General features: G+C 39.3%; 1 protein-coding gene across 12 annotated transcripts in view; it reads right to left on the bottom strand.

Annotated features, from left to right (window-relative positions):
• The window catches only part of foxp1.S (forkhead box P1 S homeolog), a 629,350-nt gene that overhangs the window by 532,355 nt on the left and 70,219 nt on the right, over nt 1–26,776 (bottom strand). For all 12 annotated transcript variants that reach the window (XM_018259715.2, XM_018259719.2, XM_018259717.2 and 9 more), the window contains one exon: nt 5,293–5,405. The gene's annotated coding sequence lies outside the window, so the exon portion shown is untranslated. The remainder of the gene's footprint in view (nt 1–5,292; nt 5,406–26,776) is intronic.

Here is a 26,776-nt window from a genome sequence, read left to right as displayed (position 1 = left end):
ATGAGCAAGTAAAACTGTTCAAATGCAGCTTTCTCAAATCACTAACTCTCTATAATGATAGATTAATGGCTTACTCTAGAATAGTTATGTTGTAGAAATATTACCATTTACCTTAAAGGCTTATTGCTATTGCAAAAATTAGTTTAAAGTACCTATTTGGGAGAGAAAAAAAAATAAAAAGATGTAAAAACTTAAAAATGATCGGCATCACTTAGCAAATCAGTATGCTCTAATAATGGCTTGGAAATCGCATTGTATGATCTGAAATGCTGCTGAAATATGGAGAATCAATGCAAGTCTGTGCAGCAGTTGCAGATGTTGCGTTGGGTTATTGCACTTCTGGGGGCAGATTTATCAAGGGATAAATTTATCAAAGCCTCGAAGTAAAATCCTTTGAATTCGAATATCGAATTCGAAGGATTTTAGCGCAAATACTTCGATCGAACGATCGAATAAAAATCATTCTGCTAAATTTAATTAAAACATGCCCTCTGCAAGCCAAATAATTGTGAAAATAGAACTTAAAGCGGTGGTTCACCTTCAAACAACTAGTTTTCAGATAGTTCACCAGAAATAACGACTTTTTCAAATGACTTTCTATTTTCTACGTGTGACCGTTTTTCTAATATTTTTCACCTTCTGAAGCAGCTCTGGGAAGGGGGGTCACTGACCCTGTAAACTGTTCTTAATGGATACATTTAGGGGCAGATTTATCAAGGGTCCAATTTCGAGGGTTTTAGCGCAAATACTTCGATCAAACGATCAAATAAAAATCGTTTGATCGAACAATAAAATCCTTTGAATCGAACGATTCGAACGATTTTAAGCGATTGATCGAAGGATTTTTATTCGATCAAAAAAAACGTTGGGGAAGGTCCCCATAAGCTAAAATTGTAGCTCGGTAGGTTTAAAGTGGAGAAGTATGAAGTCGAAGTATTTTTTAAAGAGACAGTACTTCAACTATCAAATGGTCGAATAAATTTGACCCATTCGATGGTCGAAGTACCCAAAAACATACTTCAAATTTTTTTTTATTTAAATTCTTCACTTGAGCTTAGTAAATCTGCCCCATAATGTATGCATCACTCAAAAAAAAATCAATAGAAACTTGAATGGTTTAAGGTTGGCAACATAACCTAGCGGTTCTATTGGAAAATGAAACTGGTTACTATATTGTGGCCTTAAAGGAGAACTAAACCCCAAAAATGAATATGGCTAAAAATGACAAATTTATATACTGAACTTATTGCACAAGGCTAAAGTTTCAGCTTGTCAATAGCAGCAATGATCCGGGACTTCAAACTTGTCACAGGGGGTCACCATCTTGGAAAGTGTCTGTGACACTCACATGCTCAGTGGGCTCTGAGCAGCTGTTGAGAAGCTAAGCTTAGGGCTCGTCACTAATTATCCAGCAGAAAATGAGCTTCCCCTGTAATATAAGCTGATGCGATTATTAAATTCTGATGCTAATTGCACTGGTTTCTCATGTAGTAATTATCTGTATTAATTACTAATCAGCCTTATATTGTGACATTTCTATTCTATGTGTACTGTATATTGTGAGTGGGTCCCTAAGCTCAGTAAGTGACAGCAGCACAGAGCATGTGCAGTGAATCAGCAGAAAAGAAGATGGGGAGCTACTGGGGCATCTTTGTGGAGACACAGATCTTTACTGCTAAAGGGCTGTGGTTGCCTAGGGCTGGTACAGAAGCACAAAACATAATATCCAATTACCTCACTGTCCTGACTGTGAAGAACCCCCTACGTTGCTTCAAATGAAAGTTCTTTTCTTCTAGTCTAAAGGGGAGGCCTCTGGTACGGTGATCCACTTTATGGGTAAAAAGGTCCCCTGCCATTTGTCTATAATGTCCTCTAATGTACTTGTAAAGTCTAATCATGTCCCCTCGCAAGCGCCTTTTTTCCAGAGAAAACAACCCCAACCTTGACAGTCTCCCCTCCCTCTAACCAGTTTAGTTGCACTTAGTCTCTGCACTCTCTCCAGCTCATTTATATCCCTCTTAAGGACTGGAGTCCAAAACTGCCCCCATACTCCAGATGAGGCCTCACCAGGGACCTATAAAGAGGCAGAATTATGTTTTAATCCCTTGAGTTAATGCCCTTTTTTATACAAGACAGAACTTTATTTGCTTTAGTAGCCACAGAATGACACTGCCCAGAATTAGACAACTTGTTATCTACAAAACCCCTAGATCCTTCTCATTTAAGGAAACTCCCAACACACTGCCATTCAGTGTATAACTTATAAACTATAATTGACAGGTCTAAGGCTAGCAATGCACAGCATTATAGTGACTTGGATTGGGGCATGGCTAACAATCTGTTATCATGCCAAGTAATTTACAGGAGAACTAAAGTTTAAAGGGCACCTGTTGCCAAAAAATATTATCCCCAGCCAAAGGTGCAGGATAATAGGGCCCCCCCTCATAAAAAAGGGTACGATATTATTGTAAAAATATTTTATTTACTTTGGTAGAAGGCAAATAGAAGGTTATCCGAAGAACCATGCCTTGGCTACCACAACCGAACCGTGCCTTGGCTACCGCAGCGGAATGTAAAATGAAAGCACTGTGATATTCTTATTGCAGTCTCTCTGGTTCATTCACAGCAGTGAATTAAGTGACATCGGCCCCTTTGAGTCTTTCAATAAAGACCACAACCTATCCTCCAGTTAATGCAAAGTGGCCCCTTAAAAATGGACCATTTTTCATCTTCAGCTCAAGAACGAAGCACTTCCAGTAAGTTTTCCTTTAGTGGCGAGACTGAACTCATCAGGAAGATGTAATTGAAACCAAGCATCTTATTTCCTCGAGGTGCAGGGAAATAGATCAGCGGTGAAGCATCCTGCTTAAGAGCACTTACGTTAAAATGCAGAGATGTGTTGAGGATTACATTAGCGAGAGGCAACCATGTCTTTCTCTTATTTCTTAATGCCACCTGCAGTTCTACAGTCTGCATGACCTGCTTGAGAATGGACCAGAACTTTACCAGGGAAATCAGTTTGAGTAAATTTCACATTTCCTGTGATTCAATATTTTCATCCACTGTAGAAAAATTCAACCACAAAGCAAAGATGCAATTTGAAGTATATAATGGAACTTGCTAAGGCGCTGCTAGTATATATGTCCCACAATACATTTTGAAGATGATATCTTGCCCTCCTTAGGCTTATGGGACACTAGTGGGTCACTAAGTAACATTTTAAGGGTTATCCAAGACATAGACATAGGTTTCTATGCATCTGTAATGGCAAACTTTAGGAATAACGAACTATAAGGGACATGTAAAGTTGACTATACAAATTGTGTACAGTTGCAGCAGATAATCCAGCAATCCTGGTAGATTGAGGAGCATTACATAACTGTCAGAAAGGAAGAAATATTTCTGAAAGAAAGTGAGAAGAGGAGGTGCTACAGTTCGTATTAAATTCCTACTATTTTGATCATCCGGGAAGTCAGATCACACCAGGGTCGGACTGGGCAGGCGGGATGCCAGGAAAAAACCCGGTGGGCCCCCGGCTCTAGTGGGCCCCACCGGCCCAGATCCGCCACCTGGATTTCTACCTGGGGCTTCTGCCTCTAGGCCCCCTTCCAGAACCTGAGGGCTACTGCCTCAGGGCCTCCCATCCGGCAAACAGCCCACCACGTGTGTGTGCAAATGTGCACTCGCACATGCGCTCAGCACAGATTTTTGCCGCGACCAAACAATGCATGCGCTAACACGCATGCGCGAGTGCGCACACACGCGGTGGATGCAGGACGGGAGGCTGTGAGGCAGCAGAGCCCCGGGCTCCCCAGTCCGACCCTGGATCACACGACACGTTTATAGCCACTCAAACAATATCCAAGCATTGGGTCCCCAGTCAATCGATGCAGTATTACACTAGCCAACCCGTGTATGCAGCGTCGCACTGGGGGGCCCAGGGCCCACCTGTTCGTAGTCTATGGGGCCCCCCCCACGCCATCCCCTGGGCTTTTATCAAAAGTTCCTATTAATAAAGCCCAAAAATAATGAAATCTGACTAATTTGCCCAAATTCTCAGATATTTTTTCTATTTAGAAATGTTATGCTTCAGTGCCCTTTAGACTAATTATTCTACTTTGACCACTTTTTACTCATTTACCACATTTATAAGGAACTTTTTTAAATTATTATTATTATGTATTTTTAGTCCCAACATATTGCTAAGTAAAATGAATGGGCATAATACAAAGAAATCACATACATATAATATAACACAGACTTACATACAAAACAACCAGTACCAGTGTAAAAGGTGAGGAAGGCCCTTTGCAAAAGAGCTTACAAACTAAAAGGAAAGGGAATGAGACACAAGGTGTGGGAGTGGGCAAAATCAAAAATAAGCAGGTGAGAGATGTAGCATATGCTATCACTTGGTAGATAAACAGAGTGAGGGTAGGCTTCTCTAAATAAGTGAGTTTTAAGAGATCTTTTGAAAGCAGAAAGGTTGGGAGAAAGTTGGAAAGACTGTGGGAGAGAGTTCCAGAGGAGGGGTGCAGCCCTTGCAAAGTCTTGAATGGGAGCGCGTGAGGAGGTAATGAGTGAAGAGTTGACTTTGATACGCAATGATGACATTTGGGCATTGTAATATCTCCTTTATCCAATAGTAGACTAAAAACCAGGAGAAAAATTCTGATCCATCAATTTTGGCACAAGGTGAAATCTTCCTTACTACTTTCAACAACTGTATTCCTCACACTTTAATGGAAACCTTTTGAAGCTTCAGAACTAGGCAATTCCTACTTCAACTGAAGCCATCAAGTGTGTCAGCATAGTAAACTTTGTTGCAGTGATGCTTTGTCAATAGGGATACACCGAATCTACTAGTTTGGATTTGGGTGAACCCCCAAATCCTTTGCGAAAGACTGTTACCCCCAACAGGAGTGCTGGCTCTGAGCCCACACCTTTGGTTGGGGTTAACATTTTAGCCTAACAGGTGCCCTTTAATATGTTTATTATTATTTTAAAAGGAAACTAAAGGCTTAGAAATAACATGTAAGTAACAGAAACATTTTACATTCATATACTTTTATGAGTAAGTACGATGTTTTATACATCATGATGACGATTCTGAAGGAACGGAAACACGTAAATATGTGAAAATTCTAATAAATTCATCAATATTAAAACCCATGAGCGCCTCCACCTCCTACAATTATTGTGATGTACTCTGGGAGCTGCACCCGGGATTTGGCTGAACATTGGGTGGTTGCCGATGCTCGAAGTGATTATATATCAAATAAGATAACTTACCTTTCTTGGTCTGGGCATTACACCAGCTTCCCGCTAACTCAGACCAACAATGGGAACCTTCACCATCACAGATCTGCTTTCCCGCCAACCAAAAGGATATTAAAAACCCAAACCTGTGTAAAAAAGTGCAAATATAAAATCATTACTTTTTTTGCATTCTCTTCCTAATTAATAGCCCTTATAACCTCCAGTTTACAATGATATGGACATACACATTATATTTTCTCAACACTGAACATCTTCTTATTCATGGTACAGGTATGGGATCAGTTTTCCAGAACCCCATTATCAAGAAAGTTCCGAATTACGGAAAGGCCATCTCCCATAGACTCAATTTTATCCAAATAATCCAATTTTTTATTAAAATTTTTTTTCTGTAATAATAAAACAGTAGCTGGTACTTGATCCCAACTAAGATATAATTCATCCTTATTGGAAGCAAAACCAGCCTATTGGGTTTATTTAATGTTTATATGATTTTCTAGTAGACTTAAGGTGTGAAGATCCAAATTACGGAAAGATCCATTATCCAAAAAACCCCATGTCCCGAGCATTCTGGATAACATGTCCCATACCTGTTGCTGCTCAACTGGCCTCCAGCAGAGATATGCTTAAAAGCCATTCATAAACCTTATAACAAACAGCAGCCCTAGTACCCAGAAATACCCATTTTCATCAAAAGGGAAAATATGGCAATTCCTACTCTGTATGAACACACTGTAAGCTGTGCCCTTATACTTTATGATGGAAATAACTATATCAGCTTTCCTTTAAAAGTCCAGCAGCATTACCTTATTACCCCCTTAAAAAGGAAGCTGATGAAAAGTACATGCATTATGTGGATCACTGCAGCTACACAATGTGTATTTCTCATTAGTTTGCTCTTTTTGTCATGGCACGGTAGGTTTGTGTATAGAAATAAAAGACATGCAATTTATGCGCTGCACTGAAATAAGAAATTACAATTACTCAACACTCTGAAAAAGGGTGAGTTGTGACGCTCAAAAGCAGATTATGTATATTTATATTTAAATTAAACAGCACTAGGGAATATGTTAGCACAAATACACTTTACAGGTATGTGTTCTGTTATCCGGAAACCCGTTATGATTAAATTTTTCCAAATATTTAAACATTTTTGAAAATAATTTCCTTTTTCTGTGTAATAATAAAACAGTAACTTGTACTTGATCCCAACTAAGATATAATTAATACTTATTGGAAGCAAAACCAGCCTATTGGGTTTATTTAATGTTTACATGATTTTCTAGTAGACCAAAGGTATGAAGATCCAAATTATGGAAAGATCCATTATCCGGAAACCCCCAGGTCCTGAGCATTGTCGATCATAAGTCCCATACCTGTAATAGTATTTGCTAAAGAGATGGATTGTCACCTCTTCTGCAACTCATGTGGTGGAGTAATTCAGGCTGACCCAAAATGATCAGCCCTCAGGCCAACAGTCCAATTCCCATGAGGATCATCAGCTGCAAGCTGTATATAAGATATTCAGTGGGAAGTTGCGTATTAAATTCACAGGCCCGTAAATCATCAGGCAAAAGTCAAACGGGGGAATGTAATTAAAGTCGCAAAGAGCAAAACTATTTGCACCAATAAGAATCCATATCTCAACAATGTAATATTGTTGCTTAATCTGTTATTCCATTGCAAATTTTAATTGCACATTGCAAACTTTTATTGCGCACTCTTAAGAAGCGCTTGAAGGTGTCGTAATCTTTTGGAGCAAACATAACGACTTTTTCAGTAAGAAATTTTATTACATTTACTGTGTATTGGCGCAAACTATAAAATTCGCAAACGGTCTTCCACTGTCGGAAGTGGTCGCTAAACAGTTTCCGGGTTCTCAAAATTATATTAAATTCACTCAAAGCAAAATTTGTTTGCGCAAAGGCATAACTTTTCGTATTGCGAATCGTTTTTCTGTTACCGACTTTTATTACATTCCCCCGAAGGTGCCTTAGGGCTCTTACACACGGGTGTTTGTGGGCTCCCCTGCGTTGTGCTTTCTTCCGTTCAGCCGCAGGGGAGCGCAGGAGTAGACGCACTGAATTATTGTCAATGGGGCTGTACTCACACAGACACATGTATGCGCCAAAGGCAGGTTGGGACGCAGCATGTTGCATTTTACCTCCGTTTGACTGAATTGAAGAAAGCGCAACGCAGGGGAGCGCACAAACACCTGTGTATAGTTGTCAATCAGTGTGATATAAATTCCCTTTAACAATTAAATTAATAGAAGCTGTGAAGCAGTGCTGCGTACTCTTTCTTTACGAAAAGGAAAACGTACTCACGAGCATTTGAAGCTGCGCTCCCCTACGTTCCATTTTTATGCAATCAGCCGCAGGGGAGCGCAGGAGTAGACGCGCTGAGTTCTTTTCAATGCGGCTGTACTCACACAAACGCATGTAAGCGCCGAACGCAGGTTGGGACGCAGCATGTTGCATCTTACCTGCGTGTTACATGCGTCTGTGTGAGTACAGCTGCATTGAAAAGAACTCAGCGCGTCTACTCCTGCGCTCCCCTGCGGCTGAACGCATAGAACCGGAACGCAGGGGAGCGCAGCATCAAATGCCCATGAGTAAGGGCCCTAATCAAATAATCCAATTTTTTTTAAATGATTTTCTTTTACTCTTTAATAATAAAATAGTAGCTCGTACTTGATCCCAACTAAGATATAACTAATCCTTATTGGAAGCAGAACCAGCCTATTGGGTTTATTTAATGTTTACATGATTTTCTAGTAGACTTAAGGTATGAAGATCCAAATTATGGAAAGACCTGTTATCCGGAAACCCCCAGGTCGCGAGCATTCTGGGTAAGAGGTCCTATACCTGTCTGTGCAATAAAATAAAAAGCTGTGTCAGTTTCCCCTTTATTTGTATCACACGTGAGAAAAAGTGATTTGTGGGCTGAGCGTGTGCTGCTGTTAGCTGGTACTAATCTGGGAGACCAGGATAATATGTTTGTAGCAGCGGCAGCAATAATCGGCGAGTGATAAGCGCACGCACAAACATCTGATGTAAACAGGAGAAAGACAAAACAAGAAGAGCGTTTCATCAGTCAAGACAATGTGAACTGTATTGTTATTGTGAGCAATTAGACAGCTGAATGGTGCATCTCAGCTACTGCAATGAAATAGGACACATCAAAGTCAGCGGAACACAATAAGATACAATGTTACACGAGCATCCAAATAAATTGTACTTTATATAACTAATGGCTACTTGCGCTGACACACAAAATCCTTCATGAGTCGAGAGCGAGCGGATCAGTTGGCTGTTCTATCTCTGCTGCCCGACGTGTAAGAACTGTAAATAATTAGCTGTGTGTTTGTGTACTAATACCCATAGCTGGTTTATTATTTCATCCATAATACAGTCCATCTGTTGCTATACGTTTGGTTTATTGCAGCGGCTCGGACAATCTTTGGGCTTTCAAAAGGCTTTATTGTGCTTAACTGTTCCTCTGCTGGTCTTTGTTGGTCTTAAAGGAGAAGTAAGGCTTAACTAAAGAAGTAGGTAGAAATGTTGTACATTATGTTTTGGGCTTCTGTACCAGCCCAAGGCAACCACAGCCCTTTAGCAGTAAAGATCTGTGTCTCCAAAGATGCCCCAGTAGCTCCCCATCTTCTTTTCTGCTGATTCACTGCACATGCTCTGTGCTGCTGTCACTTACTGAGCTTAGGGACCCACTCACAATATACAGTACATATAGAATAGAAATGTCACAATATAAGGCTGATTAGTAAATAATACACATAATAACTACATGGCAGCACAGAAAACAGTGCAATTAGTATCACATTTTAATTATCAGCCCTGTAGCTAGGGTTGCCACCCGGCCGGTATTTTACCGGCCTAGCCGGTAAAACACCTGTCAAGGCCAGGGCTGGTTTTACAAATGTACCGGCAATGTAACTGCCGGTAAATTTGTAAAACTCCTAACAAAAGCCCTCAGCCACCCCAACCCGCTCAAAAGTTACCTTTTTTTTTGCTCTCTCCAGGCCCACCGCGTGTGTAGGCCCCGTCCCTTTGTGTCTTGACACGCCCCTTTTACGGCACACCCGCGCACTTTTACGTCACCCCCACCCACTTTTACATCAAGGCCCGCCCATTTGCACCCGCCCCCACCACTAGCCGGTAATTATTTAATAAAAGGTGGCAACCTTACCTGTAGCATCAGCTTATATTACAGCCAGGGAAGCTCATTTTCTGCTGGATAATTAGTGACGAGCCCTAAGCTTAGCTTCTCAACAGCCAATCAGAGCCCACTGAGCATGTGAGTGTCACAGACACTTTCCAAGATGGTGACCCCCTGTGACAAGTTTGAAGTCCTGGATCATTGCTGCTATTGACAAGCTCAAACTTTAGCCTCGTGCAATAAGTTCACTATATAAAATATGCCATTTTTAGCCGCATTAATTTTTAGGCTTTAAAGTGAACCTGTCACCTACACATATAAAAGGTATATAATGAAAGTCCTTGGCAAATTAAACATGGAACCCAAATTCTTTTTTTTATTAAAACATCCAGACCTGTTATAAAGGTGTTTAAACATCTGAGCTATCAATCAAATATTACCTGTCCCGCCTCTATGCCTGAGGCATAGAGGTGGAGCAATCAATTACTTTCACTTTCCATTCAGCACTTCCTAGATGTCACTCCACTCCACACATTCCCCCTTCCCTCCTCACACTCTGTAATTGTGTAGGGCACTGCTCATGGGCATTTGGTACCCCAATCTGGTGCATGCACAAAAATTTGGGGTGATGCAAAACTTGTCTTAATAACAAATTGCCACAAAATGGCAGCTGCCTGCTTGCTGTGAATGTGTAATTCCAAAAATGAAGAAAACGAAATTTTAATTGTAAATACAGTGTAAGTAAAGTTTATTTTGCTCGGCTAACATGATGGAAAAAAATTTGGAATTATTTCTTAAGGTGACAGGTCCCCTTAAATTTTTTATTACAGAAGTCTGAAACCAGGCACGCCTGTTCCCTGCTTCCTGGGCCCACCCCTTATCGTCACAGGCCCACCCCTTCACTTTAAAGGCCCACCCCTTCACGTCATCAGCCCCACCTCTCATGTCATGGGTACCGCCCCCTGCCCGGATTCCAAATGTTGAAAAGGTGGCACCCCTAGTACATGGTTGCACTTACAGATTAAGGATTTGGACAGTAAAACGTTAAAACGTGGCCAGTCCCTAAATCATGTGGTTTGTTTCCACTCACAAGCAAAAGCCTGCTATGTTTGTAGATATGGGAATCGCTGGGGGATTCACTCACAAACACAGTTCATATAAACAGGTGGAGTCTGCAGTAAAGCAGTTTTCTAAGTTTTCTTTTCTTCCTCCCCCCAACACTTTATTTTATTCCCACCCCGAGTGATTTTTCCTTATTAGAAAATGCCTCTTGGGAGCAGAGAAGGAGCAGCTGCCGGCTCCCTAGTGCCAGGCTACAGCAATCAACTTGTTTACTCTCTGAGAAATGTGTAAACTGCTGCTTAAAAAAAAAAAAAAAATGTGGATTACTTGTTCCATATTGTGTCTAAGAAAAACAGTATACTGTGAACTAAAATTTTATTTTGTGTGCTTTTCATACAAAATATTCAGTGATACTGTAAGCTCTTTTGACAGTAGGGCCAATATTGCTTCCAATAAGGATTAATTATATCTTAGTTGGGATCCAGTACAAGGAACTGTTTTATTATTACAGAGAAAAAGGAAAACCCAGCTTATTGAGTTTATTAAATGTTTACATGATTTTTCTAATAGACTTAAGGTATGAAGATCCAAATTACGGAAAGAGCCATTATCCAGAAAGTCCCAGGTCCCACACATTCTGCATAACAGGTCCCATATCTGTACCATGTGCTTAAAGTAGACCTGTCATCCAGACACAGAAATCTGTATAATAAAAGTCCTTTTCAAATTAAAATTTAAACGTGAAATCCAATTTCTATTTTTTATTAAAGCATTCATAGCTGTTGTAAGCTCATTTAAAAATCTCAGCTGTCAATCAATTATTGTCTGCCCCTCCTCTATGCCAGTGGCATAGAGGCGGGGCAGACAATTACTTTCACTTTCCATTTAGCACTTCCTACATGTCACTGCTCTTCACACATTCCCCCATTCTCTTTACCGTTTAATTGTGTAGCCAGGGCATAGGAATGGACATCCGGTCCCCCATTCTGGTGCACAAACAAGATTCTGAGATGATACAAGATTTACCTTAATAACACTGTCCACAAAATGGCTCCTGCCTGCTTGCTATAATTATGAATTCCCAGACTGAAGGAAACAAGATTCAAATAATTTATAGTGTAATTAAAGTTCATTTTGCTTGACTAATGTGATAAAATAGGATTTGGAATGGGTTTTTTTGGGTGACGGGTCCCCTTTAATTCAGACTACACTATAATTAATCCTTATTGGAAGCAAAAGCAGCCTATTAGGTTTATTTAATATTTACATGATTTTGTAGTAGACTTTTTAAGGTATGGAGATCCAAATTACAGAACAATCCTTTATCCGGAAAGCCCCATGTCAACAATATTCCGGATAACAGGTCTCATACCATAGAAAGCACAAACAAATAAAAATGTGGAATGAATTCAAATAATAATACGAAAACATCAAATATTCATTTACTCCAACTTTTTTTGTGAATTTACAAGCAAAAAAAAAAAAGAAACTCTAAGGGCAGAGACACCCTCAGATTTGGGGAGATTATTCGCCTGGCGACAAATCTCCTCTTCAGTGGCGTGACTACCGAGGGAGCAGGGGGTGCGATTGGGCCCCCCGGCAGCTCATCCACCACTAATTCCGCCGGTTCCGGGCGTACGGCGGGGGGGGCGTCTGTGGGTTCCGTGCCAGGGCCCGCCCCCCTCTAGTTATGTTGCTGCTCCTCTTCTTCGTGGCAACTAATCTCCCCAAACTGCCTTTCCCTGCCTTCCCACCTGCTAGAATGTAAATCGCCGAAAGGATGGCTCTCGGAGCACTTCATTTTCCGAAGGCAGGGAAAGGCAGTTCGGGAGATTAGTTCCCACAAAGAAGAGGAGATTTGTCGCTGGGCGAATAATCTCCCCGAATCTGAGTGTGTCTCTGCCCTAAAACTTTGAATCACTAACTATTTTAAAATTTGTTAATGACAGCCCCCCGTTAACTTATTTTGCATATCCAGGAACTTTTTGTCATGTGTTGCTCCCCGACATTTACATTTGAACATGGCTAACAAGTCAGAGTTCTGCGCGGAACCAATTTGTTAAACCCAAACCCAACCCGCATACTTACCCGATTGGACCCGCTACCCAACCCGCAAGTACCTTATCCGCAACCCGATCTGCTGACCATCAAAAAACAGGAAGTGCAGTCATTGTAAACCAGAAGTGACATCATTAGAAGTAGGCGTGACCAGAAAAAAAGGAGTAAAACAAGAAGTGCTGTCATTGTAAACCGGAAGTGACATCTTTAGAAGTAGGCGTGATCCAAAAAAAAGGAGTACAATAGGAAGTTCTGTCATTGTAAACCAGAAGTGACATCATTAGATGTAGGCATGATCTTGAGGTCAGCCGGTCACGGATCGGTCGGGTAGCAGGTCCAAGCGGGAAAGTATGCGGGTTGCGGGTCTGGGTTGCGGGTCGGGTTCAACAAATTGGTTCCGCGCATGTCTCTACCGCAGGTTTTTGCGGGTAACCCGAAGGTACCCGACAGGCTGCAGGAGTCTTTCACAAGTAAAAAAGGTTGGGGACCCCTGCTATAGAGCAGAAGTACTGTCTGGCTAATATACAGTGCTGCCCTATTAGAAAAGTAGAAAGGGAAATAATCGTTTCCAATAGAGCACGTGTTTTTGGGAAAACCTGATCATTCTTTCCCATGGGTCGTTTTGTGTTAGTAAGAGCAATTCTTTCTCCCTCAGAGACGTATTTCACAAATAACTAGATGAGCTGTTACATTCTGACATCACTCAGATGATTCCCGCTTCCCCATTTCATTATTTCATTAACACCCTTTCAGATGCACACATCTAGGTACGTTTTTTTTTTTCCTCTTCTGTTTCGTAGGGGACCCGGGTGCTAACGTTTTAAGCAGCAGATCATGTCAAAATCAAACTTAATTACAATTTTTCAGAATTTGTGGTGCCTTCTTTCTGCGCTCGGTTGTAAGGTTCTGATGACTCTAGGAAAGAAAGATTGTCCCCTATAAACTAATCTAACATAATCTAAAGGCAGATTATGCAAATGGATTTAGGAAAATGTAACGCAGGAAAGAAAAAGAAACCTGTGTGATGGAGTGACCTTTGATCAAGACGACTGCTGGAGGAACACATAGGAATGCCAATACGTTGCTTATGTACATTGCAGTGTTTTGATTGCTGGGGACGTGTGACATGTTCTGCAAAGAGCCACACAGATCCCAATACAGATTAAACATCTTTTGTGTCTTTACTGCTGTGTCTGTACAATAGGCATTCCTTTACTAGGCAATGTGGGTACAAATACTATGGCAATACTTGTGTACAGACAAAGCACAGGCTACAGAACACTAAGTACAATGACTCCATATAAACTGGAGGGAGGGATTCCTGCAGGTCATAAATTACATTATTATTGTACTGTAATAACATCCACCCACACATGTGGTAGATATTTGGTATACCACATCAAAAACATGGTGGCCACTGCTACAATTAATATCCTTATCATTTACAGTAGGGGGTACATTATCCCTTATAATACATGAGTGATACTCAGAGTTCCCTGTATAACTCAGCCTGCAGCCTTGTGCCTTTATATGGTCACAGAACAACCCCTCAGTGACTTCTAATATCCTTATCATTTACAGTAGGGGGCACATTATCCCTTATAATACATGAGTGATACTCAGAGTTCCCTGTATAACTCAGCCTGCAGCCTTGTGTCTTTATATGGTCACAGAACAGCCCCTCAGTGACTTCTAATATCCTTATCATTTACTATAGGGGGTACATTATCCCTTATAATACATGAGTAATACTCAGATTTCCGTGTATAACTCAGCCTGCAGCCTTGTGCCTTTATAAGGTCACAGAACCCCTCAGTGACTTCTAATATCCTTATCATTTACAGTAGGGGGTACATTATCCCTTAAAATACATGAGTGATACTCAGAGTTCCCTGTATAACTCAGCCTGCAGCCTTGTGCCTTTATATGGTCACAGAACCCCTCAGTGAATTCTAATATCCTTATCATTTACAGTAGGGGGTACATTATCCCTTATAATACATGAGTGATACTCAGAGTTCCCTGTATAACTCAGCCTGCAGCCTTGTGCCTTTATATGGTCACAGAACAACCCCTCAGTGACTTCTAATATCCTTATCATTTACAGTAGGGGGTACATTATCCCTTATAATACATGAGTGATACTCAGAGTTCCCTGTATAACTCAGCCTGCAGCCTTGTGCCTTTATATGGTCACAGAATCCCTCAGTGACTTCTAATATCCTTATCATTTACAGTAGGGGGTACATTATCCCTTAAAATACATGAGTGATACTTAGAGTTCCCTGTATAACTCAGCCTGGAGCCTTGTTTTCAGATCTGTTTTTAAAGTGGCATAAGTCAACTTTAAATATCTAAAGGATGAGTAAACCTTTAAAATAAGTGAACGTAAAATTGACGAGGGTTCTATTCTAAGCACTTTTGTAATATACACTAATTATTTATTTTCTTTATATTCCAAGATATTAAGGGATACATGTGCAGTTAATATGAATGAATTTTGATACAACAGTGCCACCTGCTGGTCATTTTCCAACCAGTCTGACCAACAAGTAGTCAAGGAAGTTGTCAGGAGAAAGAAAGAGGCTGCTCTCATGTTCTTCTACTTAGGAAAATAATTAGAAACATTTCTCATATCTTTCCTCAGCAGAAAAATATCAGAGCAGCCTCTTTCTTTTTCCTGACAACTTCCTTGACTACTTGGTGGTCCAATTGGTCAGAAACTGACCAGCAGGTGGCTCTGTTGTAACAAAATTCATTCATATTAACAGCACATGTATCCTTTAATATCTTGGAATAAAAACAAAATAAATAATGAATGTAAACTACAAAAGTGCTTAGAATAACACCCTCATCAATTTTACATTCACCTATTTTAAAGGTTTTCTTATCCTTTAAGGACAGACCCATCCTCTTCCTTAATGCCAACCTGTAAAAATGATTTAGTCCAACCCACTGCCTAATATCCTACCTACACACAAAGGTCCTACAACACTCCATAGACTGAGGCCTGTCTGTGCAGTATAACTATGACATGTTAAGCCTTTAAGCTGAGAGCTATAATTTCCGAAATTCATGATGGGATTTGTAGATCACACTATTTGGATGGCTGACAGTTTGTTCCTGGTCTAAATTAAACAATACTGTAGAAAAATGGTGAAATAGCAAAGGTTGGACTAATCCAATAGGGGTTGGAAAAAAAGATAAAAATCCAATTATACACAATAGCCTTTATTCATTGTATCTGCTCATCTGCCAGATTTCTCATGACCATGACCTGTACATATGACATTACTTGGGCCAGAGAGACCTACATTTACATAATAAAAGCAAAGGCTAGTTTTTTTTGTTTTTTTTTATAAAAATACTTTCTAGAAATGTTGATATGCCTTTTTTATTTCTTGCTTTTCCTGTTGCATAACAACTATACAGGAATGGGATTCGTTATCAAGAAAGCTCTGAATTACGGGAAGGCCATCTCCCATAGACTCTATCTTAATGAAATAATTCAAATATTTAATAACTATTAAATTTTTCTCTGTAATAAAACAGTATCTAGTACGGCTATGGGAACGGATATCCGGAAATCCATTATCCAGAAAATTACAAATTACGGAATTAATGTCTCTCATAGACTCCATTATAATAAAAGAATCCACATTTTAAAAAAATATTTCCTTTTTCTCTGTAATAATAAACCAGTAGCTTGTACTTGATCCCAACTAAGATATAATTAATCCTTATTGGAGGCAAAACCAGCCTATTGGGTTTATTTAATGTTTACATGATTTTCTAGTAGACTTAAGGTATGAAGATCCAAATTACAGAAAGATGTTATCTGAAAATCCTCAGGTCCTGAACATTCTGGATGACAGGTCCCATACCTGTACTTGATCCTAACCAAGATATAATTAATCCTTATTGGATGCAAAACAACGCTATTGAATTTCTTAATGTTTCAATCATTTTCTAGTACACTTAGGGGCAGATTTACTAAGCTCGAGTGATGGTTCGAATTTCAAAAACTTTGAATTTCGAAGTAAATTTTTGGGTACTTCGACCATCGAATAGGCTATATTCGACCATTCGACTTCGATTAGAACGATTCGAAGTAAAAATCGTTCAACTATTCGACCATTCGATAATCGAAGTACTGTCTCTTTAAAAAAAACTTCGACTTCACACTTCGCCAAATTAAACCTACCGAAGTGCAATGTTAGCCCATGGGGACCTTCCAGAGCACTTTTCTACGTTTTTTTTGGTAGAATAGAAATCCTTCAATCGATCGCTAAAAATCGTTCGATTCGAACGATTTAATCTTTCGATCAAACGTTTTTTATTGGACCGCAGGATTGATAAATCTGCCCCTTAAGATATGGAGATCCAAATTACAAAAAGATCCATTATCTGGAAAACCCCAGGTCTGAAGCATTCTGGATAACAGGTCCCATACCTGTAATTGATCCTAACTAACAAATAATGAATCCTTTTTGGAGGCAAACCAACTGTATTGAATTTCATTAATATTTAAATAATTCATATTCAACTTTAAACTTGGATTTTGGAAAAACAGTAAAAAAATAAATAATGGAAAGTAATTGAAAAAAAGCCTTTATTTCGGGGAATTATCTGAAAACAACTGGATTGAAAAGGTGAACAACCCCTTTAAAATATGGAGATCCAAATTACAGAAAGACCCGTTATCGGGAAAACTGTCCCCGAGAGTTCTGGATAATGAGTCCCACACCTCAATTGTCTTATTACCGCTGTCATTTTTAAGGAAGGATAAACATGCGCAGATTTCCAACAAACAGTGGAATCCTCGTCAGTACAATTTAATTTGCACATTGATCTTTAAATGTAGAAGTGGTGTCGAATGGGTGTAATAAAATCTGGGCAGGCCTAAAACATACCATTACATGAGTCGATAAGCAACACCTGACTGTAATGTAATCCTTAATCCAATCCAAAAGAGGTAAAGCAGATATTTAAAACAATATGTGGTCGTGCCGTGTATTTCGATGCTAATTTTTAAGTAGCTCTTCCTACTGAGAAAGCAATGAAATAACAGCTATTAAATGCATCCCCGGGGCCACTGGATGTTTACTGCAGATGATGTAATAAGGATGGGATCCTTGAGAATTATGGCTGGGGGTTTATGGTTCCCTGTAGTACAGGGGGATCCTGCTGGCTTGGCCAGACCAGGGAAAACAAAGCTTCCAATGACCAAAAAGCGGCTTTTGATGTAGGAACCGAACCAGACACAACAAACCACAGAACAGTCAGACTTACTTGTCATAATTCATGTGAGCAAAATTCAACTGTAACAGCATTTAGCGTGTGCTACATTTCTGCCACTGGCAAATTCCATGCAGATTGTCAAACGGGGGAAATTGCTGATATGACAGTTTTAACTCCCACCGAGCAAGTCCTTAAAGGGATCCTGTCATCAGAAAACATGTTTTTTTCAAAACGCATCAGTTATTAGTGCTACTCCAGCAGAATTCTGCACTGAAATCCATTTCTCAAAAGAGCAAACAGATTTTTTTATATTCAATTTTGAAATCTGACATGGGGCTAGACATTCTGTCAATTTCCCAGCTGCCCCCAGTCATGTGACTTGTGCCTGCACTTTAGGAGAGAAATGCTTTCTGGCAGGCTGCTGTTTTTCCTTCTCAATGTAACTGAATGTGTCTCAGTGAGACATGGGTTTTTAGATCTACCAGGCAGCTGTTATCCTGTGTTAGGGAGCTGTTATCTGGTTTACCTTCCCGGGAAATTTGAAGAAAGAAGAAGCCGGAAGTGGATCGCTCAGTGGTGCTCACTGGTATAACCCCGGGCCGGTGCAGTTTTCTGCTGATAGGAGCACCAATCCAGGGTTTCAGGTAAGTCAATACAATCACTTGGGGGTGCCGAACATTTGAATGACGAATTTTCGTGATTCATTATACTTCAAGCTGTCGTGGGTCCTGTAGAAGTCAAAGGCAAAGGTCCCATTTCAAATTTGAAGATATCATGGTCTGCGCTGAGTTTCGAGGCAAAAATCCAAAAAATTCGGGGGTTTCGAATTCAGGAAAAATGCGAGTGTTTTGGGCATAAAACCCCAACATTTTTTTTTGCAAAAACAAAACTAATTTTTCAAGGTATATTCCCTACCGATTTGATTTGAGTTTTTTCAATAATAAATAAGGTCAGATCGTGGATTCTAGTTTGGTCGGACTTTTTTTACTTAGAAAATCAGGAAAAAAACGGATTTTGATAAATAAACTCCTAAATATTCATTTTTTTTAATTTAGTTCCCCTTTAACAGAGTAATCCAGTGTATTTCCTTTGATTAAAGGTATTGTGTTGAACTCTTACCAATATATAAAACAATATTTAGCAATTGTATTTGGGGTCAAATCTGAGGCCCTGAAATCTAGCATGTTGCCCATCACTGCTTTATATCCCTCTGCCTGACATATTCCAGTATATCATTCTAACCACTGCCTGGATACCTAGGATGGAGGTTCATTTAATGACTTGACTTATTGAAGGTACCCATCGATACAGACCATGCACACATTTTGTAGGCTATTCCTGCAGGAATTGGACTTCGTGCAGATGGAATATGCATTCCGGCATAGTTTAATGGTACCTCTCTGTGCAAGTTATGCATCGGTATAAACGGGCTGTTCCTGCTGAACTGTGCTTGGTACAGGGGAATACCTATACTGCACAGTTTTATGATATATTCCTATACAGGCCATGAGCAAACTTAGGGAATGAAGCTGCATAATTGTGTTTATTATGATGTAATATTTATGCTGTAATAGTATAATGGTATCTCTTTGTATAGTCTATACCAACATTTCCTGCAGCGGAGAGTCCCATTACAGTGGATTGGCCATGCCCCACATGATGTTACCCTCTGCACTGCAACCTCATGACCTCTGCAGCTTCTTATAATTTTTTTTTTTTTGGGTACTTCGACCATCGAATTGGTCAAATTCTATCGAATTCTATCGAATCGAATGATTCAAACGATTCCAAGTAAAAATCATTCGACCATTCGATAATCTACGTACTGTCTCTTTAAAAAATACTTCGACTTCATACTTCGCCACTTTAAACCTACCGAGCTGCAATGTTAGCCTATGGGGACCTTCCCCAGCACTTTTCTAAGCTTTTTTTGATCGAATAAAAATTCGAAGGATTTTATCGTTCAATTGAACGATTTTTATTTGATCGTTTGATCGAAGTATTTGTGCTAAAACCCTCTAAATTCGACCCTTAATAAATCTGCCCCTAAATGTATCCATTAAGAACAGTTTACAGGGTCAGCGACCCCCCTTCCCAGAGCTGCTTCAGAAGGTGAAAAATGACACTTCAAAAAACGGTCACACATAGAAAATAGAAAGTCATTTGGAAAAGTCGTTATTTCTGGTGATCTATCTGAAAACTAGGGGGCAAATTTACCTAGGGTCGAATATCGAGGGTTAATTAACCCTCGATATTCGACTGCCAAATTGAAATCCTTCGACTTCAAAAGTCGAAGTCAAAGGATTTAGCGCAAATAGTTTGATCGAACGATCGAAGGAATAATTGTTCGATCGAACGATTAAATACTTCGAATCGAACGATTCGAAGGATTTTAATCCATCGATCGAAGGATTATCCTTCGATCAGAAAATTGTTAGGAAGCCTATGGGGACCTTCCCCATAGGCTAACATTGACCTCGGTAGGTTTTAGGTGGCAAACTAGGGGGTTAAGGTATTTTTTAAAGAGACAGTACTTGACTATCGAATGGTCGAGTAGTCGAACGATTTTTAGTTTGAAGTCGAAGGTCGTAGTAGTCAATTCGATGGTCGAAGTAGGCAAAAAAAAAACATTCGAAATTCGAACTATTTTTCCTCTATTCCTTTACTCGAACTAAGTAAATGGGCCCCTAGTTGTTTGAAGGAGAACCACCCCTTTAAATTCTATTTTCACAATTATTTGGCTTGCCGAGGGCATGTTTTAAGTAAATTTAGCAGAATGCATTTCCAAACCAGAGCCATGCAGATATATAAAGACCTATTCACTCTACAAAAATATTAAGAAATGTAATATACATATATTTTTATAGTCAACCCAGTTAAAGCCATGCTCATAGGGTTTTCCCTCCATACTGGGTTATTTAGTTTATTGTGGAGGAAAGCAATGTCTCTGCTAGGTCTACATCCTTTATCTAGACACAAGCATAACGTTGATGTTTATTAGTCCTGTGAGAATGTTTTTTTTATCAGTTTTGGAGTTTTAGCAACAATCTGGTTACTATCGTTCAATGTACCCTAGCAACCAGGCAAAGTTTAAATGAGAGACTAGAATATGAATAGGGGAGTGTGTGAATAGAACAAGAGGTAATAAAAAGAAGCAATAACAATATAATTGTAGCCTTAAACAACAACAGTTCTTTAGAAACTGAAAAACAGCACAAGAAGGCAATATCTAATTAAAAATTCATCCGGGCATCTAAGAAAAACTAGTATCTTATTTAAGAAAAACTCATATAGTATCTCATTTAAGAAAAACTTGAACGTTTATAAATCGAACAAATATTCCCTACCTGAAAACTTGAATCGAATTAGACTAAACTCGAATTAAGTTTTTTTCTCCGAAAAAAACATGAATGCCAGAAAGGATATTAACACCTTCAAATGGGTCTCTGGACCTCTGCCATTGACGTCTACATGAACTTAGCAGGTTTTAGGTGGTGAATAGTCGAATTTGAGTTGTTCCCAGGGTTCAGGGATGGTAAATCTAGATTTAGATTATTCACAACTCGAATTTGTGCGTTTTGACCAAAAATCCAACTCGAAAATTCAAATTTACAATTGGACCCTTAAAGGGGAACCCCACACAAGCATAATTTGAGCTTTCTGAAAAGCAAACATAATTTCAAGCAACTTTGCAATATACACCATTTAAAATATGCAGACTTCATGATATATAATGGTTTCTGACAGTTCCCTAAGCCTAGCCCCCTGCTAATCTGTCTGACTATTTTGCTGAGCTGGCTGACTACTGTTACTTTGTATTAACAGCCATCTGTCCTCAGCCTGCCTCCTCCAAACCCCACAATTCCCTGCACACGTGATTTCAATAAGGAAAGGAACATCACAGTGCAATGCATTGTGGGTTATGTAGTTCCTGCATGCTGTCTGTAAACTGTGGAGAAGGTGTCACATCAGTGTTTATTCCCTCCTTCCCTGCCAGGATTTCAAATGATGCAGAAAGAGAAGAACTGTTAAACAGCTGGATTTCAGCATAGAAAATGGCATTTATTCATACTTTTTGAAGAAACAGGTAACTGTGATGGGTATAGTAGGGGTTCCTGTGTTATGTGGCCTCTTTATCAAATTTTGATTTGGAAGCTGGAGTTCGCCTTTATTCAAGCTGCCCTTAAGAAAAGATCTGGTATGAGGAAAACCCCAGGTCCTGAGCATTCTGGATAACAGTTCCTATACCTGTATTATATTAATAATACCTGTACATGCAAAAATAATTGTATTATATTCATAATACGTGAACATGCAAACCCCTTTGTTTTTTGGGTGTTAGCCGTCCTTTTAAGCCACGCCACAACATACAAAAGATATGAATTTTATTTAATTTTAATAGCAGGGAATCTGTATTCAATAAACAAGGCTTGAGCTTTTCGTTAAGGAAAGCAGAAACCAAATAAAACATTTAAATGTCTAAAAAAAATAAAATAGAAAGTTTTAAGCTACTCCGTGTAAGAAATAAATTACATGCAAGGAAAAAAAATATGTTTAGTTTTTGCTCTTAAAATCAGTACTTTACAAAACAGGATCAATGCAATGAAGTATTCCCCCCCCCCAACAAGAACAATGGTTTCTCTGCAGCAATTTGGAAATTCTAAACCTCGAGGTCTTTAAAATGAACCGTGCTGAATGGCTGCGCGACTCTGGGAACAACTCGCTAATGTCTCTGCCTCTGGAACTTGAGGGCTATGTGGCTATTATAATCAATGTTCATATTGTGTCTTTAAACTTGTTAGCGGCTGAATTACAGTGATTTTTTTGCTTACATGCACTGTGTTGCTGCTAATTGAGGGTGCCCAAAAATAAAACACAATTGCCAGTACAATGTGGATGTAAGTCAGTACACTGGTGTGACGCATGGTGTAATAATAGGAACTAAGAGATGCAAATTCAACAACTCCTGAGTCCGTTACATTATGAAAGTTGGGGCTAATGTGGCTAAGCTAATAGCCACCCACATGGTCCGATTCTGTAAATGAGAAAACAAGTTGCGGTACAAGCATATCCCTCGGTACAAAGTGAATGAAACCAAAAAATGCAGCTCTCTATTATTTAAAACACAATAATACTGTTTTAAAAAAACATGGCAACATACATATGCCAATCAAAATGTAAAAAAAAAAATTAAAAATTACAGCGTTGCCTGTCCAAATTAATTGCCAATGCCGGAATGTTATAAAAGATAGCCCTACAAACCCTTAATTTAGAGTAGGACATTTAGGGCCTTATTTATCAAAATCCGAGTATTTAAATTAAAAAAAAGTCAGACTAGAATCCATGATTGGACCTTAATAATTTAAAAAAAGCACGATTTACTTGGATCGGGGACAGACTCGATAAAACCGAGTGAATTTTCAAATCGTATGTTTTTTTTCAAATTTCTTTTCCAAATCGCTCGTTTTTTTCTGTGTTTTTCCCGAAAAGTCTGGATTTTTGACCGAAAAGACCAAATTAGTTCGAATTTCCGGCTAAATCCAGCACAGACCACAGAAACTTCCAAACAGAACAGGGACCTCTGCTATTGACTTATATACAACCTCGGCAGGTCTGAGAGGATTTTCGGATTCCATCTTTGGGGTTTAATAAAAAAAGTTTTTTTTCCCACTATAAATTAGTATTTTATAGTTAAAAAAACTTGAATTTTTTCGATTTTGTTTTGCATACGGCTTTTAATTAATAATCTATATTATATCTGTCACTTTTAATTACATCTTTCCCCACAAATCTGAGCTTTATTCTCAATTCGAAACTGTTAAAGACCCCTCCTTTGCTCCGGCACAATGACAAATGTGATGAAAACTAAAAGTATTCATACAGAGACAAATATAGTCAGCTAGTCATTGTTGGCTTTTCAATGCCTCATGATATTTCAACAACGATGTGCGTTAATTAAAACTGATCCCAAAAAGACAGATATTCGGATGGCATTCTGATAAAACAATGTAACCATACAGTGGTTTATTAACTAGTAGGTCATTCCAGAAAACAGAAGGTCCATTTTAAGTAGGGATACACTGAATCCAGGATTCAGTTCGGGATTCGGCTTTTTTGAGCAGTATTCAGATTCGGGTGACTCTTTGTGCCTGTCCAAACTGAATCTGAATCCTAATTTGCATATGCAAATTATGGCCGGGAATGGAATTCACATTACTTTTCATGTGAAAACACAAAACAAGGAAGTAAAAATTTCCCCCACCTTTTCCTTTCCTGACCTTAATTTGCATATGTAAATTAGGATTTGGATTCAGTTTGGTCGGTATTTGGTCAAGTCTTTCATGAAGGATTCTGGGATTCGGCTGAATCCCAAATAGTGGATTTGGTGCATCCCAAATTTTAAGATGTGCAAAGGTTTCTATTAGGCTCTTTCCCCCAAGGCTGTTGTATTGGCAGATTCATTAGATCAGTGATCCCCAACCAGTAGCTCGTGAGCAACATGTTGCTCACCAACCCCTTGGATGTTGCTCCCAGTGGCCTCAGAGCAGGTGCTTATTTTTGAATTCCTGAACAGGTGTACTGCCAAACAGAGCCTCAATGTAGGTTGACAATCCACATAAGGGCTACCAAAAGGCCAATCACAGCCCTTATTTTTTATGCTAGTGTTGCTCCTCAACTCCTTTTACTTCTGAATGTTGCTCACAGGTTCTGAAGGTTGGTGATCCCTGCATTAGATGGTTCCAAGATTTAGAGAAATTAAATACCAACCTTCTGCAGTTGAACCTTGTGAAACTTGATGGACATGTGTCTTTTGTCAACCCACTAAAGCAGGACTACCAGCATCCTGGTGGGTCAACCCAATCCTAACATCATGTAAGACTATGAAACCAACACCTTTGTAAAATAGGACAAAAGTAATACTAAAACCATGTTTTAATAAAACGTCAAATATTTAAGTAGATATAAGCATGTGGACAACAGTTTGCCAATAATCTAACAGCCTATAATAAAATGAACAGAATGTTTTTATGAGATTCCAAAGGCTGCTCCAACAGGTGTGCTCAATCCACTGCTGTTTAGAACCACTCACTTTATGTACAAATGCGCAAGGTTCCCCTTAGGGAGGGAAATAGCTATGGAGTAAAGACTATAATTTATTGGCTACGAAATATTTTTTGATGCCAGTTTTCACTACCTCTTATGCTCCTGGATTTCAGACGTGATTACTGCTGGAAATTGTTAATGATTTAAAAGGTGTTAATCTAACACATCCAGGGCCCCCAGAGGCTGTATATGTGCAAGCCATTGCTAGCCCCAGCACCTTGACTAAAGGGTTAAACGCCGCCTAGTAGTACGTTGTAAAAGTTTTACAGCTACAAACTCAAGTGAACTGCGATCTTTGCATTGGTTTCAAAGTTTGAATTGTACAGGGCCTTATCTAATGTGTTGGTAAACAGAAATAGGGACAAAACTTTGCGCATTAACATGATAAATTACTTTACAGCAGCTATTCTTGTATCACTGGCTGCTAAATATTTTGCAAGATATCGGCAAGCACAGAAAATAATATACCGGTTATTATACTGGCATTTAAAGCATACACGGGGGAATGTAATAAAAGTCGCAAAGAGCGAAACAATTTGCACAAAAAAGAATACATTTTAATTGTGCATTGTGAATTTTAATTTCAATTTAATTTAATAAGTCCTTGAAGGTGTTGTAATCTTTTGGAGCAAACATAGCAACTTTTTCAGTAAGACGTTTTATTACATTCACTGTGCACTGGCGCAAACTATAAAATTCGCAAATCTTCTTCCACTGTTGGAAGTAGTCGTGAAACAGTTTCCAGGGTTCACAAAAGCTATATTAAATTCATACGCAAAGGCAAATTTGTTCGCACAAAGGCATAACTTTTCACATAGCAAATATTTTTTCCGTTACCGACTTTTATTACATTTCCCCAATAGACATAAAAAATACAGATATCTGAATAGAGATAAAACATTGATGTGCATTGTCAGGGCCACCCAGGGTCGGACTGGCGCATTCGGGGCCCACCGGGTTCCAAACCTAGCAGGCCCCGTGCAAATGCGCATAAACCCGGCTCACCATGCGCATCCGCAAAAACCGTGCACACCAAGCGAATGTGCAAAAGCCAGCTGCGCGCATGCGAGAAATCAGTGCACCGCACATATATTTTTTTTACTTTCGCCCGATCGGGGAGCGGGTATGGGCCAACGCTGGGGCCACCACAAGCCAACTGTGAAGCTTCAGAGAATATTTCCGTAAGTGTCGGCAATTGATGTTTGGTTCATGGTGGTAAAACTGTTCTCTTTGCGAATGTTCTAGACTGGGGATACCAAATTTTTTTAACCCGTGAGCAACATTCAAAAAAAAAAAAAAAGTTGGTAAGCAACACAAGCATGAACATTGTTCCTTGTTGATGCAAAATTAAGTGCTGTGATTGGCCATGTGGTAGCCGCTATATGAACAGCCTACAATAGGCTCTGTTTGGTGGTACCCTGATTTTTATATAACTAAAAATTGCTGCCAAGCAAGCAATTAAAATATAAGGAACTGCTTTGAGGCCACTGGGAGCAACATCTAACGGTTTGTTGCTCATGAGCCACTGACTGGGGTTCATTGTTCTAGACTATACCAGACTAGACTATACCATAAGAGTGAGAGCAGGCTTGAAATCTGATTAATTAAATTCGATGATATGGTTACACTGTTTTCAGTGTAAAAATATATACTGGATTGGGACATTGTTATATGGAAGCATTCCATGCTTAAATAATAATGGCTTCCCCAAAAGAAAGGAGCAAATAACTCTGTTGTTCGATTTTCCTTGCACCCTTAGGGTATGAGTAGATTTAAATAATGACATCGAAACGACACCTGAATATGTAGATTCAAAAAACAAGCTCTTGAGCGAGTAGGTTTCTTTAGAAATGTGCAA

The sequence above is a fragment of the Xenopus laevis genome, chromosome 4S, assembly GCF_017654675.1.
Source record: "Xenopus laevis strain J_2021 chromosome 4S, Xenopus_laevis_v10.1, whole genome shotgun sequence".
Classification (NCBI taxonomy): domain Eukaryota; kingdom Metazoa; phylum Chordata; class Amphibia; order Anura; family Pipidae; genus Xenopus; species Xenopus laevis.
This window is presented reverse-complemented; position numbering and strand designations above follow the sequence as displayed.